The sequence below is a fragment of the Mesoplodon densirostris genome, chromosome 15 (assembly GCF_025265405.1).
Source record: "Mesoplodon densirostris isolate mMesDen1 chromosome 15, mMesDen1 primary haplotype, whole genome shotgun sequence".
Classification (NCBI taxonomy): Eukaryota; Metazoa; Chordata; class Mammalia; order Artiodactyla; family Ziphiidae; genus Mesoplodon; species Mesoplodon densirostris.
The window spans coordinates 87,393,265-87,410,438 of record NC_082675.1 but is presented as its reverse complement, the minus strand read 5'-3'; positions in this window follow the sequence as shown (position 1 = coordinate 87,410,438).

Below are 17,174 nucleotides of genomic sequence, written 5' to 3'. Positions count from 1 at the left end.
ACAACCTCAATGTCCATCGGCAGATGAATGGATAAAGAAAATGTGTTATATAAATGCAATGGAAGACTATTCAGCCATAAAAAAGAATGCAATAATGCCATTTGTAGCAACATGGATGGACTTAGAGATTATCGTACTAAAGTGAAGGAAGTCAGACAGAGAGAGACAAATACTGTATGATGTCACCTACAAGTGGAATCTAAAATATGACACCAATGAACTTACCTACGAAACAGAAACAGACTCATAGACATAGAGAACAGACGTGTGGTTACCAAGGTGGGGGAGGGTGGAGGGAGGGAGTGGGAATTTGGGGTCAGCAGATGCAAACTAGTGTATTCAGAATGGATAAACAACAAGGTCCTAATGTATAGCACATGGAATTCTATTCAATATCCTGTGATAAACCATAATGGAAAAGAATTTAAAAAGGAGTGTATGTACCTGTATAACTGAATCACTTTGCTGTACAGCAGACATTAATGCAGCATTGTAAATCTACCATATTTCAATTAAAAAAAAAAGAAATGGGCTGATTTTATGATAAGTTTATGCAATTTCTCCCCAAATACGTCTCTGTCAGGAGTGTGTTTCCTATTACCAACAAAACAATAGTCAACTCACCAAGTGAGTTCCATTATACAGTGCTCACTGCTGTAAATCTCAAGGGATATTTTCACCATTCCTTTGCAAATTGAAAGAATGACGTAAATGAAATGGCTTTGACAAGACAGAAGCCTTAAATAACTGGGGATTTTATAAAACTTAGATTCTGTAAGGCCAGAAGCATTACAATTTTAAGGTTTATTGGCTTTTTTCCCCTGCTCACTAAGTTTTTGAGATTTAACACAACTTTATTCTGTTATTATTTCTGGAATTTGCTTTTATCTAGATAAACTACTTAAAATTTTATAAAAGAGAGAGCCTGTGTATAGCATTCTGCCGTTTACAGAGTGTTTTATATACATTGTCTATTGGATTTTCTCCAGCCCCTCCTATGGTAGGCCCAGCATCTTCCTATTCTAATTTTATGGTTTTTTTTTTTTTTTTTTTTGTGGTATGTGGGCCTCTCACTGTTGTGGCCTCTCCCATTGCGGAGCACAGGCTCCGGACGCGCAGGCTCAGCGGCCATGGCTCACAGGCCCAGCTGCTCCGCAGCATGTGGGATCTTCCCGGACCGGGGCACGAACCTGTGTCCCCTGCATCGGCAGGTGGACTCTCAACCACTGCGCCACCAGAGAAGCCCCTTATTCTAATTTTAAAGCAGAGGAAACAGGAGTTAAGACTTTTCCCAGTGAACAAGAGGCCGGGCAGACGCTCGAACCTGGGTCCTTTCATACCAAACTCCACAAGCTTGCCCCTTATTCTCTCTGGTCAAAGTTTGCGTTGTATTATTGCACAAGCTCTGAGGGGAATAAAGAATGATCCTTATCCCAGACGACTTTGTGCAGAAATTACAATTCAGAGGAGTCTTCCTCTGATGTAGGCAAATTGAAGATCCGTCCCATTGGAATGTACAGGTTAACTGAAGTTTCTATGTCTGAGTGCAGGTATAATCAAGGGTTGGTAATTAAATGAGTGAACAAAAGTAAAACTTGTGAGCGTCTGGATTCTGGGGAGGTCATCACACCACAAAGTGTTCATTGTTGTCACCGTGTTGGAGCGTCAAACCACAAAGTGTTCATTGTTGTCACCGTGTTGGAGCGTCAAACACTCTGACTGTCATCAGGAGAGGAAGAAAGAAATCAAATCACCCAAGGCACTTTGTCCAGCTCTCTCAACAGAAGAGCTTTATAATACAGAGTGGCTATTATACCCCTTTCAGTTTCACTGCATTGCTTTTATAAATAGGATGTGCTTCTCTATAAATAGCATAAAGGCAATATACTGTATAGGCCTTTGTGAAGTCGGGCTTAGAGAGAGCGGCAGGGAGCAGGACAGCATCCCTCCCGCTGTCTGGGCGTCATCCTAGCCGCAGGCACCTGTTCAGAGACACCTGGGCCAGCCACCGTGGCTGTCCCCAAGCCAGGAAATAAATGGAAACTCGAAAAACCCAATGCAGATGAGTGATCAGACTGATTGTCTAGCCCATATTTGGGTCACTAGATTTCCTGCATCTTCCAGGCTCACCTTTTAGCTGGTCTACGGCCTCTCCCTCTCTCTCTCTCTCCCCTCCACCCCCTACCTTCTCTGTCTGAAGATTAAGCAACAAAAGATGTTTTCTGTAAACCAAAGTAGGAAGTACAGTTGGCCTGCTCCCTGGTTGATGTACCCATGTGTAACTGTAGGATTTAATTTCGCTCTGCATTAATCAAACAACAATAAAAGCCATAAAAACCCCACTAAGAAGCATTTTAACTTAAGACCCCATGCTAAACACCCGGGGACTCAGCTCATTGTCTTCTCTGCTGCCCCTGTAACAGGAATTAGATAGCAGGAGAAAGAAAGAAAAATCGAGTCACTTTTTCCTTTGCATAGAAAGGGAGAAAACATATCATAAATTAAGGGTAGTGGGAGTGAAATCAAGGCCAGAGGTAAACGTCGTGTACTTGTGGGAGCAGCTCTCCTTCTGGGCCCTGCCAGCTGCTGCTGCTGCCCGGTCTTCCTGTGTTCAGATGAAAGCCATGATGGTAGACACGTGCAGACACACAAAAGAACCTATTTGGACTGGCGTGTCAGCTCATCTTTATCAAATGTTGCACAGGTATATTTTGTTGCCATGCTTCATTACCCCAGAATGGCATGCCTGAAATGTTTGTCTCTTCTATAAACCCAATTGCTATCCCAGGCAGGCACATTTGACAGGGCAATAGACGGGTGTTTCTTTCACAGGCATGGGTTTGTAAAGGCTGGACAATTAGGGAGGGTAAGGGAGAAAGAGAGAGAAGGGGGGAGAGGAAGGGAGAGAGGGAGAGATGGAGGAAGGCAGAGAGAGGGAGAGAGAAAGAGAGAGAGAGGAAGAGATTTGTTAAAGAAAATTAATGTGTGTGTCGTGTGTGCATTTTCAAAGTCTTTAATAAATAAAGGAAACCTAAAGAGCTGCATAAGGAACCTGGATTGTATTTTTGAAAAGATCATTGCCCTGTGATTGGGAAACATTTTACTCAGCCAGCCAGGTGATAGATTGAAAAAGATCAAGCTTTAAAAATAATTTCTGTGAAACAAAAGGAGATAGGGCAAGTGTCAGGGAAGAGTACTGTCATGGTGAATAAGACGATCATCACGAGGACTGAAATTTGGTTTCTGTTACACGTAAGACGCTTGGATCAAAATCCACCTCTTATCTTCCGGTGGCCTCCTGGAGAATCAATATTTTAATCCTGTGTGATATAGATTAAGTTCTTGGGAATTAGAATCGGGTAGGCCTATAATTTATTTTCCCCCCCTAGAGCAGCTATGACAATGACTTTTGCAAATCAGAGAAGGAAGCATGAAGATTTGGGGAGTCGGAGGTCCATCCGATTTCTGGCCTTTTCTCTGGGGGTGCTGTCCCCATCGTGTCCTGCAAGCTGACCCGTAGCTTCCAGGGAAGTAAGTCACCCGTGGCTGCACTGCGGGAGCTACGTCCTGGGCACAGGGAGTTGTTTTCCATCTGAGTTGATATTAACACAGCATTCTTGGCAGAACTATTATTAACCATGACCTTCACTTGTTACCTAGAAAAGAAGGGAAAACAATAATGATGGGCAATTTCAACACGGGGGTTCCCAGAAACAACAAAATGAACTATGCATTTTTTTTTTTTTTTTTTGGGTGATGGTTTTGTCAACCTCAGGGATGTCAGCTGATGCCTAGACGGAAATTTGCAGAACGCTTCTCATATCTGAGGCGGAGAGGAGAGTAATTTCTGTAACACCCGATCTCATCACCGAGCCAGATAAGTTTGGAATTCAGAATCCTAAGGCTGTAGAGGGCGGAACGGTGCACGGCGCGTACGAAAGATCACCCGGAAGGAGTTGGCGGTGGCTCCGGAATCAGACACACGGATCTAGATTCCGCCAAACGAGGTGTGTTCGCTCTCTGTGTGTTCCGTGTAAACAGAAGCTGTAAAGAGTCTCACGTCAGTTAAGCTTAGATCAGATTTTGTCGTGAAAGGAGCTTCGAAAATATTTTCGGTTTCCCAGTCTTCTGGGATTTTGTAATTGCCGATCAGGGACCGCACATCTGCACTCTTTTCATACAAAAGCCCACTCTGCTGTCCCTAAGGAGATGTGGCCTCACACGGAAGTGCTATACCCGGCCAGGCCCTTCAGAGACTGCCAGGTGGCATTGTCCCCGCAGCACGTGCGCAATCACGTGACCTCCATCCGAGGCTAGGACACTATAAGAAGGTGGAGCTTGGCTGCCAGCTGGGGACACCCCAAAGGACCGTGCTCTGTGGTCCCTGCATCCACTGGCCGTCAGCTGCTTCTCTCGCTACTTTAAAGTTAAAGGCCTCCAGCTGCCCCCGGGGAGACACCTGCCTTCGGCCTGCCCTGGCATTGGGTGCTTCAGTGCCGGCTCCTCTCTCTTCCTGGTCCCCAAGGCCCGTCCGCCTCTTGCGTGTAAGTGACCACCACCCCGAAGTCCCTTAAACACCCAGGGTGCGTGTCACGCTGGCCGTCGACTGTTACGACTCCTGCCCCTACAGTGAGGTTTCCACGGGGACCTCCAGTTCCTCTGTGAGCCAGGCAACCCCTTGAACTCTGGCTGTGTTGCCTCTCGTTTGCACGGCCTCAGAGAGGTCACTCCATCACTCCTGGCCTCGGTCTTATCGTCCATAAGCTCCCTTTGAGCTTTAGTGGCCTTTGGTTACTTTTCCAACCTGGAAAAAAAAGATATGTTATTATTTTCTTTTTTCAAGAATTGAGAAAGGCCAAATCTGTGTGTGTGTGTGTGTGTGTGTGTGTGTGTGTAACTCCCCTACAGTGGGAGAGTAACACATTTTTGTACCTTATGAGCCAATCTGGATGGTAGCCCAAGTTTAAACTGGGCTTCCCATTAAAACTTTGTAACAGAGTCTATTTATGGCCCATCAAAGAAACACACACACCACCCAGAACCTGGGATTGTACAGGCCATGAAGGCTGCATCACAACGAATGTGAGACAGCCTCCTTTGGGGAACATAATTAAATATAGTTTCACAACAAAATTTTCTCTAGAAGAATTCTCTTTGTGGGCAGCATTTCAAGGTTTCCTTAGGCTAAATTAATTAAATGTTGTACACTAGAGGCTGACACAGGAAGAAAAAGTGCAGGTATTTAGTAGAGATTTGTGGTGGTAGATTCCGATGCTCAGAAAACGAAAGTTTTGTGGTTATTTGCAAGTTATCTGTATTTATAAGAAACAAAGTGAAAAATGAATTTGAGGTCTTGGGATATTTCTGTCCAGGAGACGCCTTCACTGAGGGCAGCAGTGCGGGGGATGCCTGGGAATCTTGATCCGACTCTCGCAGCCCTGGCTGGGGTGTGGGTAACTCACCTCTCAGTGGCCCCATCCACTGACCTCTCCTGGTCAGTGAAGCGAGATGCCTTCTTTTGGCTTCTGACAGGCACCCTTCCCCTCCCAGGGCTGTTTGGTCCTGCCCTGACCCCAACTCACCACTTCTTCCTTCCTTCCCCAGTGACTTGGCCCTGTGAACTCGGAGGGGAAACAAGGGAGGAAATAGAGGGCCTGTTATTTCATCAAAGCAGAAAAAAGCAACACCTTGGAGGTGAGTGATGGATATTGTTATGAGCGAGGTGTAGCTCCCGGCAGGTGAGCCCTGTGTTAATGAGGCGCCACCTCCTGCTTCCTGACAGATGACTGTCATTGTTCAAAGGTGCGTCAGCGTGATTGACGGCTGGGTCACCCTGCCCCGCAGTCGCAGTCGGAGGTGCTGTCTTCCTCCTTCTGCTGATGTCTCTGATCTGCTGACCCCAGGATGACCCAGCAGAGGTGGAGCTGAAATTAACATGTCATTTTCTCTAGTTAAATTAAAAAAAAGGGAAAGTGGGGGCAGAAAGGAGGGAGAGAAACTTCAAAACAGGGCAAGTCTGTAGCTCACCAGAGAAATGTCGGTCCTGCAGAAAGTCCCAGTGGTGTTTGAGGCTAATAACGTTGCTAATAAAGATTGAAAACATATGTTAATGCTCACGTACGTCATGTCAGTTTAGCCCAGATAAAAAAGATACTCCGTGTCTTCTCTGAGTGCGGAAAAGAAGATGCTCCAGCAGCTCTTGAGCAGCTGTGCGCCCTCATCAGTGGGGTCCCCACTGGAGCTACCCTCGACCTTCCTTCGATGTTGTCGAGAGCCTGTCTTGCCAGTCACTGTTCTGCCTTTACCAAAATCTGTTTTAAAAAGTGTCTTCAGATCTCTGCTCAGTGTGGTGAGGATGGTTTTCTTTGCAGCTCAGGAGCGGATGTCGTGTGTTTTCACTTCGTGCGCCAGGAGGCTCAGAGATTTGGAAAGAGAAAAAAAAAGTGTTTTCACGTTCACATTACATTCGAAACGTAGCCAATCAGAGACTATTGGAGCTGGGAAGTTCAAATAATTTCATTTTGCTTTTGGGATTATCATCCTACTTCACGAGAAACCGTGTGAGGTTGTGTGACTTAGGCAGCTAGTAAATAACAAGTTAGTAGCAAAGCTGGATGAAACCAAGTTCTTCTAAGGCTTCCTCCTTGATTTTTTTTTTTGGAAAATAGACTCAAAATGGTCTTCCCCCTCCCCCTTTCCAATTAGTCATTTTTTTCTCAAACTTTCACACAATGATAACTGTTTTTTAAAAAATTTTGATATATACCCATACTGGGCAGCTAGTTTGACATAGTAATAAGTGGCTGATTTGTGTACTTCAAAAGTAAGGAGAATGCTGTGATTTCATTATGTCTTTAGACATTTTGAACATTTTTATATGACCTTTATAAGGTCTTGACTTGGGAAGCTATCTAAAATTGTTAAGGGTTATCTGACCATTATCTGTTCCATCTCAGTACTAGTAGCTGAACATGACACTTGATTTTAGTGGGTAAGAAGGGGACAGACACGTCCATCAGAAGAACCTCCCCGTCTTTGTACAGCCAGGCAGATGGCAAGATAAACACTCAAAAATGGATCCATAGACTACAAACTATTAAGAAGAAGAGATGAAGCAATGTTACTATGTTGTGAATAAACTTATTTCCCCTACATGTAGGAGAAAGATGATGGCAGATTTTAGTAGGCTTGTCATTGTAATATTACATCACTGATCTCTCTCTCTTAAGTGGTTCATACATGGGGAGTTACATAATTTTGGGGACCAAGCAATTTATCAGATCATGTCCCTTTGCAGGTGAGAACTTCTCAAAATGAGCATCACAGCGTTCAAGTTGTTTAGCTCTGATTTGCGATGGGACCCTTAGATCTTGCCTTACAGTTATTTTGGATTTTCTGAGACAGTTCTGAATACAAGCAATTTAAATTTATCCACTAAAGTGATTCACTAACTATATAATGAAATGATGAATATTTATATAAATTAGTTCATAACTTAGAAAAAGTCCATCATTAGACTTAGTATTCCAAGATTTGGTTCAGAAATGGTCACAATGATTTTATAATAAATTGACAAACTGTATCATCCTCAGCAGGGAATTTGTCAGGATTCCCCTGTGTCCAAGAATCATTTATGGTTGGGACTTCAAGGAGATCAAGTGGGTTCTCATTTGCATTGATTTCAGGAAGCACTGAATAAATACGTATTGAGAATCTACTGTGTCCTGGGCGCAGTCCAGCCACATCTAGGTTTAGGTAGGCAGAAAATCTCCCTGATGTAAACAAAGATGGGTATATGCCAGTTAAATCCAGTAGTCTGCATTTCTGTGTGTTGCAGCTGATGAGTGGCAGGATGTGGTCAAAACTGCCCGGGTCTGGAAAAGCTACCCGTGGGGCCTTCCTTTTCTGGTCTGTAGGCAGCCCATCTACAATATCAGGGAGTGGGATTGATAATTCTCAGAGTCTCGGACCACAGTTTATAATTCTGCTCTGTCCAACACGCATCATTCTGCCCTACGTTCACAGACTACAAGGAGAAATCTGTAATTAATGAGCCACTAAAGGATTTTTTTTTTCCTTTTTGGGTTAGAAATACAATCAAAGGTCTGAACACTCAAATTAGTAGTGGATGCTGGGAGTGGTAATGGTACTCATGAGTGCGTAATCGATTTGCGTTTGGGCTGGAAGCTAACTTTTTCATTTCTGGGACAAGCCACTTAATCACATTTGGGTTAAAAAGCAGCGACCAGTGAGGGGAGGACGGGGGCTGGGTGACAATGGGAATCAGGCTATCGTCCTGACGGCCCAGCCTTGCTGGTTCAGGCTGATTCCTGACGTACAGGCTCAGAGGAGGAACCTCCAGATAGGAGAGAATGAATCTGTCAGATCCATTTTTCTTCTTTTTCTTGAGAGTGAATTTATTTTTCATGTTTTGAAAGGAGTTTGTGACCATGTTGCCACAAAGTCCTTTTTCTCCTGGAATCACATTTTTTCCATTTTTGTTTCTAACAAAGCACATATTTGGGTCTCGATATCTCATTGGTTCATCTCTCTCTGTCCTAACAATCCTTTGCATTTCACACTTTATGCCAAAGAAAGAAATGTTGTGAATGCAGCTCGTAATGATGATGGATTACAATGTGAGGCATCGTGGCCAGCGAGTTGGCCAAATTACCCAAGCCTGCCATCCTGCTGACTTGGGTCTGAATTATGGAGAAGATGAATTTTGGAATCTTTTCTGCTGCTAGGACAATGAATAAGTTTTGTTAGTAGAAGGTAGGAACGTTGGGGGACACAGGGATTGTGTAGCCTCAGAAATACAGCAAAATGGGGTCTGGCTAGACTTTGGCCAACATCCAAGAGCCCAGAAGTACAAAACACAGAAGGGAAGATGGAGGAGGCCCCGGGATCCGTCCTGCAGACTCTGAAGCCCCCTCCTATCTTCTCCTTCCGTGTCTGGACCGCTGACCTCTGGCCGAGGGAAGGTCAAGGTCTGGCTGGGAAGTACCCATGGTCACTTCAGGTCAACTTCCAGTGACTCCTGGCAACTTTTTTCCCTCCCCAGTTACTTTACTCACCTTGTAACTTTAAAACCTTGTCAGTCCATTAAGGATCACCTTCCCTGGACCAGATCTTTCAGCACATAACAGATTAGAGAGTATCGTTTGGTGCCCTCATGTGTGCACCCCAGTCGCTCACCTCGGAGCATCTGAGGTCCCCTGACCTCTCACGGTGAACTCCCTTCCCTCTGGTCTGTGCTCCAGTCTTCCCCCATCCCCTGGGGGCTACTGCTCCAGCAGTAATGTCTCCTCCTCTTCTTTCTGTGGTTTTTGATTTCTCATCCTCCATTGGCTCTGTCCTCTCAGTATTTACGTTCCTCAGATTGTTCTCCTCCTGTCAAACCCTCCCTTAGCGCCTGGTCTCTGCCCCATTTCTCTGATCTTTACTGCCACCGAGACCCCCAACTCACTGCCTATCCGTCTCCAGCCCCCCACCCCACAAGGCAGGGAGGGTGACTTTGTCCTGACCAGCCCCTTATTCTTTACCCACTAGACCTCTGCAGGACGGATCCTGCAGGGTCTAACACATGAGGGTCCATTTGCTTAGGTCTTCTATGACTTTCATCTGTGTTTGAAAATTTTCAATATACGGATCCTGAATATGTTTTGTTAAGTATATAAGTAAGAATTTCATTTTCTTTGGAGTGATTGCAAATAATACTATTTAAAATTTTGATTTCCTCAGTTCATGGTTAATATATCTAAACGGAATTGACTTTTGTGTGTTAATCTTGTTTCTGCAAACTTGCTGAACTCACCTTCTAGTTCTGAGAGTTTTCTTGAAGATTCTTTGGGATTTTATATGCAAATAAGGATAGTTTGATTTCCTCCTTTCCAATCTATTTTATTTTTATTTATTGTATTCTTGCCTTATTGCAGTTCCTGGAACTTCCAGGAAGATGTTGAATAAGAGAGAATGGATATTCTTGCTTTGTTCCTGATCTTAGGAGAATAACACTGAGTCTTTCATCATTAAGTATAATGTTAGATGTAGGTTTTTTTGAGAGGTTCTTTATTAAGTTGAGGAAGTATCCTTGTATTCCTAGTTTTGTGACAGTTTTTAAAAAAAATTACGAATGGATTCCATACGGACAGAGAGCATACTCTGCATTATTTCAATTTTTAAAGGTTTGTTTTATGGTCCAGAATATCAACATATGGTCTTTTTTTCTTGGTAACTGTTCCATGGGTGCTTAGCAACTGTCCCCCCACCCCCCAAATAAATATTCTACTGCTGTTGGGTAGAGTGTCCTCTATATGTTCTATTGGTTGATTGTGTTGCTCAGATGCACACCTGGGCTGCTTTTCTGTCTAGTAGTTCTATCGTTCACATAGAATGTGGTGTTGAAGCCCTCAAGGCTTTGCTTCATATATATTTGGAGGTTCTGTTGTTTGGTCCCTACACATGTGGGATTGTGTACTTTCCAGGTGGATGGATCATTTTAACATTATATAATGTCCCTTTTTTGTCTCTAGTAATTTTCTTTGCTCTGAAGTCTACCTTATCTGATATTGATATTGCTACTCCAGCTTTTTGTGAATAAACGTTTGCATGATATATCCTTTTCCATCCTTTCACTTTCAATCTATCTATGTGTTTGAATTTGAAATGAATTTCTTTTAAGCAGCATATAGTGGGTCCTGTTCTTTTCATGTATTGCATCAGTCTCTGTTTTTTACTCTATGTATTTACACCATTTACACCTAAAGTGGTTATTGATAGGATGAGACTTAGGTCTGCCGTTTTATTGTCTGTTTTCTGTATGTTTCCTTTGCTTTTTGTCTCCCTGCTCCTATTTTCTTGCCTTCCTGTGGGTTCCTTGAACATGTTTTAGGATTCCACCTTGATTTGTTTATTGTGTTTTTGAGTGTATCTCCTTGTGTCGTTTTCTTGGTGTTTGCTCTGGTGTTACAATTACACATGTGACTTATCATGGTCTACTGGTAGCAACAATTTACCACTTTGAGTGAAGTGTGTACACCTCGCTTCCACTTAGGTCCCTTTACCTGCTCTACACTTAAATATGACTTTATTGAGTGTGTTATCTGTTTCTTTCAACCATCATATATTATTTAGAAAATTCACAAGGAAACGGATAATTGATTATATAGTCTCGTACTTCTACTCTTTCCTTTGCTCTTTTTTCTTTTCTAATGCTACAAAATTTCTTCATTTTTTTCATTTTCTTTACATTTGAAGGACTAACTTTGAGCATGCTTTAAGAGCTGGTCTGCTAGTCAGAAATTCTTTTCTTTTTTCCTTTCATCTAGGAGTGTTTTTATGTCTCCATCATCCCTGAAGGATAGCTTTACTGGTTGACAATTCTCTTTTAGCACTTGAAAACTGTTGTGGCACTTCCTTCTGCCCTCCGTGATTTCTACTGAGGAACCTGTTGTCACTTGAATTCATGTTCCCCTAAAGGTAATGTATCATTTTCTCTAAATGCCTTCAAGAGTTTTTCTGTCCTTAGTTTTCAGCAGTTTAATTATGATATGACTTACCATAAATTTCTTGGGGGTTATTGTAGTTGAGTTTTATTCAATTTGCTGAATCTATAGGTTTAAGGTGTTCACCAAATTTGAGAAGTTTTCATCCATTATTCCCTCAGATACTCTTCAGCTCCACAGTTTTTCTCCTCACCTTCTGAGAGGATCTGATATGAATGTTTGGTCTTTTGTTATTGACCCCAGGTCTCTGAGCCTTGGTTCATTTTTTTGGTGGCTCTCTGTTGTTCAGTCTGGGTACGTTTTATTGATCTGTCCTTCTGTTCCTCGATTCCATCTTCTGTCTTCTCCATTACACTGTTGGACACTCTACTATTTAAAAAATTTCTAATATTGTATTTTTCAGTTCTATTATTTCCATTTGGTTCTTTTTTATGACCTCTATTTCTTTGCTGGTATTTCTCCGCTTTTTCATTTGTTTCAAGATATAGCATAATTGTTTACTGAAGCATTTTTGTAATGGATGCTTTAAAATTCTCGTCAAATAATTCTAACATCTGATTCATCTTAGTGTTAACATCAGTTGATGGACTTTTCTCATTCAACTTGTGATTTTCTGATTCTTGGTATTATGGGAGATTTTAAAAAATATATCCTGGACATTTTGAGTATTATGTTAGGAGTCTCTGGGACCTTTTAAGTATTTTATTTTAGAAGGCAGTCACTCTATTTAAGCTTTGCCTATAGATCCTAGTCTAGCTTTATAAGCTGTGGTTCCAAAAACAATCAAAATTTTCAGACCCTTTGTGGTACCATTTTGGTCTGCTTGGCTTATCTTGTGCTGCTGGTGTTCAGATTGATTCCTATTGGTGCTGCCTGAGGGGTACCAGGAGATTCCCCAGGCTGGGCCACCTGGTGTATCTAGGTAGGGGAGGAGAGTCTCTGACCTGCAGGGATAAAGAGGTTTCCCATACCTGGGCACTTTATGATGGGAGTCCCCTTACTCATGCTGCTCCGTGCCTCTTGGGGGAGAGGGGTTTGAGGTGAATGAGAGCACGTGTCATAAAAAAATGAGATAAGGAAATGAACAAAGGCAATGTGGTTATGATGGAGAAAGTGGGTTGGAAGCCAGATGGATGAGCAAAAACCAAGAGACAAAGAAAGAGGAAGTTAGGTGAACTGCCAGGGTTCCATTAACTAGGATGGTCAGTGCTGATAGTACATAGTTGGGAGTCATATGTAAAATGGTCAGTCCAGTACTGGGCATATTAAATTTAAGGATCTTTAGAACATATTTTTGAATCTCTTGAAGTTAAGAACTCTTAAGTTGCTACCTCAGGTTTGGGTGGACAAAGGCAGTGTTGGTGTAGACATAGCATCAGGGGTAGAGAGGTTGAGGACTTAAGACTGTGAACTTGGAGCCATTCATGTTGTGGGTAAAACAAAGCAGAAGAGACACATGAACCGAACAACAGCCTAGAATCATCAACAACACACACATTTGACTCTGATTGACCTACTGAGTTAAGGGAGTGAATGTTATTGGAATACAGGAAAATTTAAAACCTTCAGGTTTGTTCAAGATTACATGTAATTACGTACTTCATGTAAAATATTCAGATATGGTCAGGATTACATCTGAGTTTTGTGTAAGTAAATATATGGTAGATTATTTTTAACAATGCCAGGGTTTTGTATTGTCTCTTGAACAAGCTTTATGACAGCAACCACACATTCTAACCATGAACGTGGAATACACGAGGCTGCACAGATCTCTTTTAGGTTTGACCTCCTTGCACTGAGCTTATAGCCAATCCTTTCCAGAGCATAGTTCATTTTAGTGAACCCTGTCCTGACACTGATACCCATCATAACATTGGTAATCATAACATTAATTCTCCTGGAAGTTCCTTTGAATTAAATTAAGTCACATACAATTTAAATATTGAAAAAAATGACTTTCTTTAAAAAACATAAATATTGCCACTAAATATAATGACCTAAGGCCTCAGAATTAAAATTCTGTTAATATCAGTAAAGGTAAAGGTGAAATACAAGACGTTTCTGGAGAGAAACGTACTGATACAAAATGATAGTCCTAAAAATCTTCATAAATCTAGTTCCCATAATAATACTTCTAAGAGCTTATTCTGAGGCATGATGCAGAGAGTATTTTAGAAAAAATTACTGGTAACTTACTTGATCGATGGGAAGCTCTGTCCGTAGGTTTCTGTGGAGAAGATCTTGAATTCAGTAGAAATGTTCTGCTCCTCATGTGTCTGTCTGAGTCTCTCTCACGATCTTACTGAACACAGGAGGACCAGAGACATGGGAGGACTGGAGGTGTAGGAGGACCAGAGAGCAGGTTGTCAAGGCACGTGGTCTTGACACGGGGGTGGGGGAGTTGTGTTGGGAAGTTCACAGCACCTCACTTTGGGGAGCCCCTCAATCCCTCCTCCTTTCTCTTTCCCTCTTGTCCTTTCCCCTCTCCATTCCTCCTTTTAATGGTTTAAAAGGAGGAGTGGAGGGGGTGGAATAAACATTTAACAACACGTCTTGATTTTGAGAAGGATGCAGATGTGAACCAGTGGTCATAAATTAACGAGGCCCTATCTTAAGAGCTCTGAATACAATACTGGGCATAGTTTTACACTTCTGGGGATTTGCATTAAGGAGCGTTTAATCCTGGTGAAGCCACTGCCTTAACAACACAAAAAGTCCCTTAGACTCACTTGGCTGAATGTTTCAGGAAATAAGGATTTGCCAGGTCTGGTGAGCACACACCCGGGGAAATGTGCAAGCTATTATAATTTTCCTGAGATGAGAGGGATCCCACAGCTTTGCCAAGTTATCTGCTTTAAGACACAACAACCATCTAGAAGGTTGAGTTCTGCAGAGAACATGCAAAGCGCTGACATGGGCACAGGGAAGCTGCATCTGAAAAAGGTAGCAATGTGGTTATGCTATTTGGGGGTGATGGGTAGGTAAAGAATTCGGGCTGAGCCCAGCTGCTGAAGGAGGTCTCTCTCTGTCTCTGTCTCTCTCTCATTTTTTTCCCTTGAAAGTAAGTAGGCTGCTGAATCCATTCAGTTGTGTCAAATTATTTTTTAAGTAAAAAGCTGCAACATCTGAATTCAACTCAAAAAAGCCTGGCAATTCAGGGGGACGGCAGGAAATCCTGCGTGAGCCTCGGCCTCTGCTCAGGGCACCGTGCCAGGAAGAACAGCTCCTGAGAGCCGGGATAGAACACTTCTTGGATTTTGTAACCTTGCCTCTGATCTTGACTGCTTTAGGATATTGTACTTTAACCCCCTTGGGGCAAGATGGTGGGAAATTGCTAGGCTGACTACACTGAAGGCGGGGTAGAACTCTCAGTACCCAGATGTAGAAGCTATTTTGACTTGAATTCGGGCAATTTCAAAGAGATTGTCAAGACGGACCCACCAAGGAGACTACTTACACGAATGTGGCTCACCTGGACACAGGGTGTCAAGGAGAAAGCTTTGTCCGTCTACAGGGTAGTAAGTCTCTCTTGTAGGACCCGAAGTGCTCCCTCTTCTCGACACATTTGTAAAGCAACAGCACTTCTTTTCTGAGGGTAGTAACAATAACACTGTCACAACTTTGAAATACACAGAATGTACGACAGAGAAATGAAAGTCATCATACCCCAGCTTGTTAATTGAAAAGTGGTATTTCATTATTTTTTTCCTTCTCTGATGATGAAGCTCAGTTTTTTCATAAGTTGACTAGATGTTCGTTTTGCATGTCTGTATGAGAATTGTCTGTGAATATAGTTCTCTACTGCATTTTGCATTCATCTTTTTGTTATTAGTCTGTAATAGTTTTAAACATTAAGAATATTCTCCTGGTTGGCCACGCGTGTTGCCTTTGTGTGTGCACACACATACAGAGATACTCCTTTTTTTCCCTAACGGGGTTATCTTATTTTTAGACTTATCTAAAGAATGGGAGCATTAGTTTGAAAGAGCTGGGTCTGTAAAGAGGAGCACATTGTGTATGAGTCATGGAGCCTCACAAGTGTGGGTCTACGGAGATCCGTTCGGTGCTGCAGAGACGGAGCCACAGTCTGGGTCTCGGGTAACCGCCTTTCCTGCCTCTCCAGGATGTCGGGGAGTCCTTATCCAGGGGCGGCTGCTAAGGCTCTCTGAAGCTTACTGTTTTTATTGTGATCTTGACTGTGGATCCCTGGTCTACACTCTCCATTTGACCCCATTCAGATGCACATTAGTCCCAACTGTTCTTTGGAATTAGAACAAGTGGGTTTTAGCGTCAAACAGGCTTGGGTGCCAATGGTTTTGTCACTTAGCGAGGGATATTCGCCTGACTCCTCAAGGCCACAAGAGTGATGAAAAATGCTGATCTCACAGGACTGATGTCAGGATACATATATGTATACAAATAGGTGTGCATACATACACACAGTACACATACATACACACATTCACATACACATACACACAGATTCCCATATATACACATACATATAAATGCGCACATACACAATATATACACACATATATCACACATATACATGCACACACATATATACACAGACATAGACTTACATGAGTATACACACACATGATACATATATACAAACATACACACATACATGTACATCTAGACATACACATATATCACACATATACACAAAAATTCACACACACATATACCCATACACGTTTATGCACATATAAACTTATACATAAATACATAGATACACACACATACACACGCATACACACACATATGAGAGAGAGGACACCTACACACAGTAGGTCTGCAAGCGGAGAAGATTAGCACAGCATCATGCAATCTGAGAGGGCAACTGAACCGCATCCTGATTACCTATGATACAAAATCTAATTCTCATTTACTGTTCTTTCACTTATAACAACAGCATTGTGGGCTGTAGAGACAGGATTCACAGAACAGGCAGGACAGGACGCACAGCAATGCTCTGAGCCGCACTTCATAGCAGGGGGTGTCAGCAATGCTGGTGAAGTGCAGTAGATCAGGGCACTGCTCAGTTTACAACCATTTCAGGAGGGCGACCAGATGCTGTGAATGAAGCATGTTTTAGAAGAGGGAAGAGGGAAATGCAGAACTGCCTGCTGGACTGTTAACTCTTTCCCAGTCTTGATGTGTTTGTGATATGAAGTTTGAAACCACATGGGAGCTAACAGTGAGGTTCATAATACCCACAGTAGTGCTTCGGGACATGTAGAGAGACACGATTTCCACGTACTTTTTTTTTTTTTTTGCGGTACGCGGGCCTCTCACTGCTGTGGCCTGTCCCGTTGCGGAGCACAGGCTCCGGATGCGCAGGCTCAGCGGCCATGGCTCAAAGGCCCAGCCGCTCCACGGCATGTGGGATCTTCCCGGACCAGGGCACAAACCCGTGTCCCCTGCATCAGCAGGCGGGCTCTCAACCACTGCGCCACCAGGGAAGCCCTCCACATACATTTTAAGCCTAGAAAATACCTTTAAAATCCTTTCAGATGGGAGTTAAAGTGCTTCCTGTTTCCTCAGGTCGAGTGCTGGGGGCGTACTCTAATAAGTTTTAGTGCCCACCCCTCACCACTGATCAGCGACTTGGACTCTGCCCTGAGCACCTGCTTAGCCCTCTGCCTGCCCCTGGCTCTA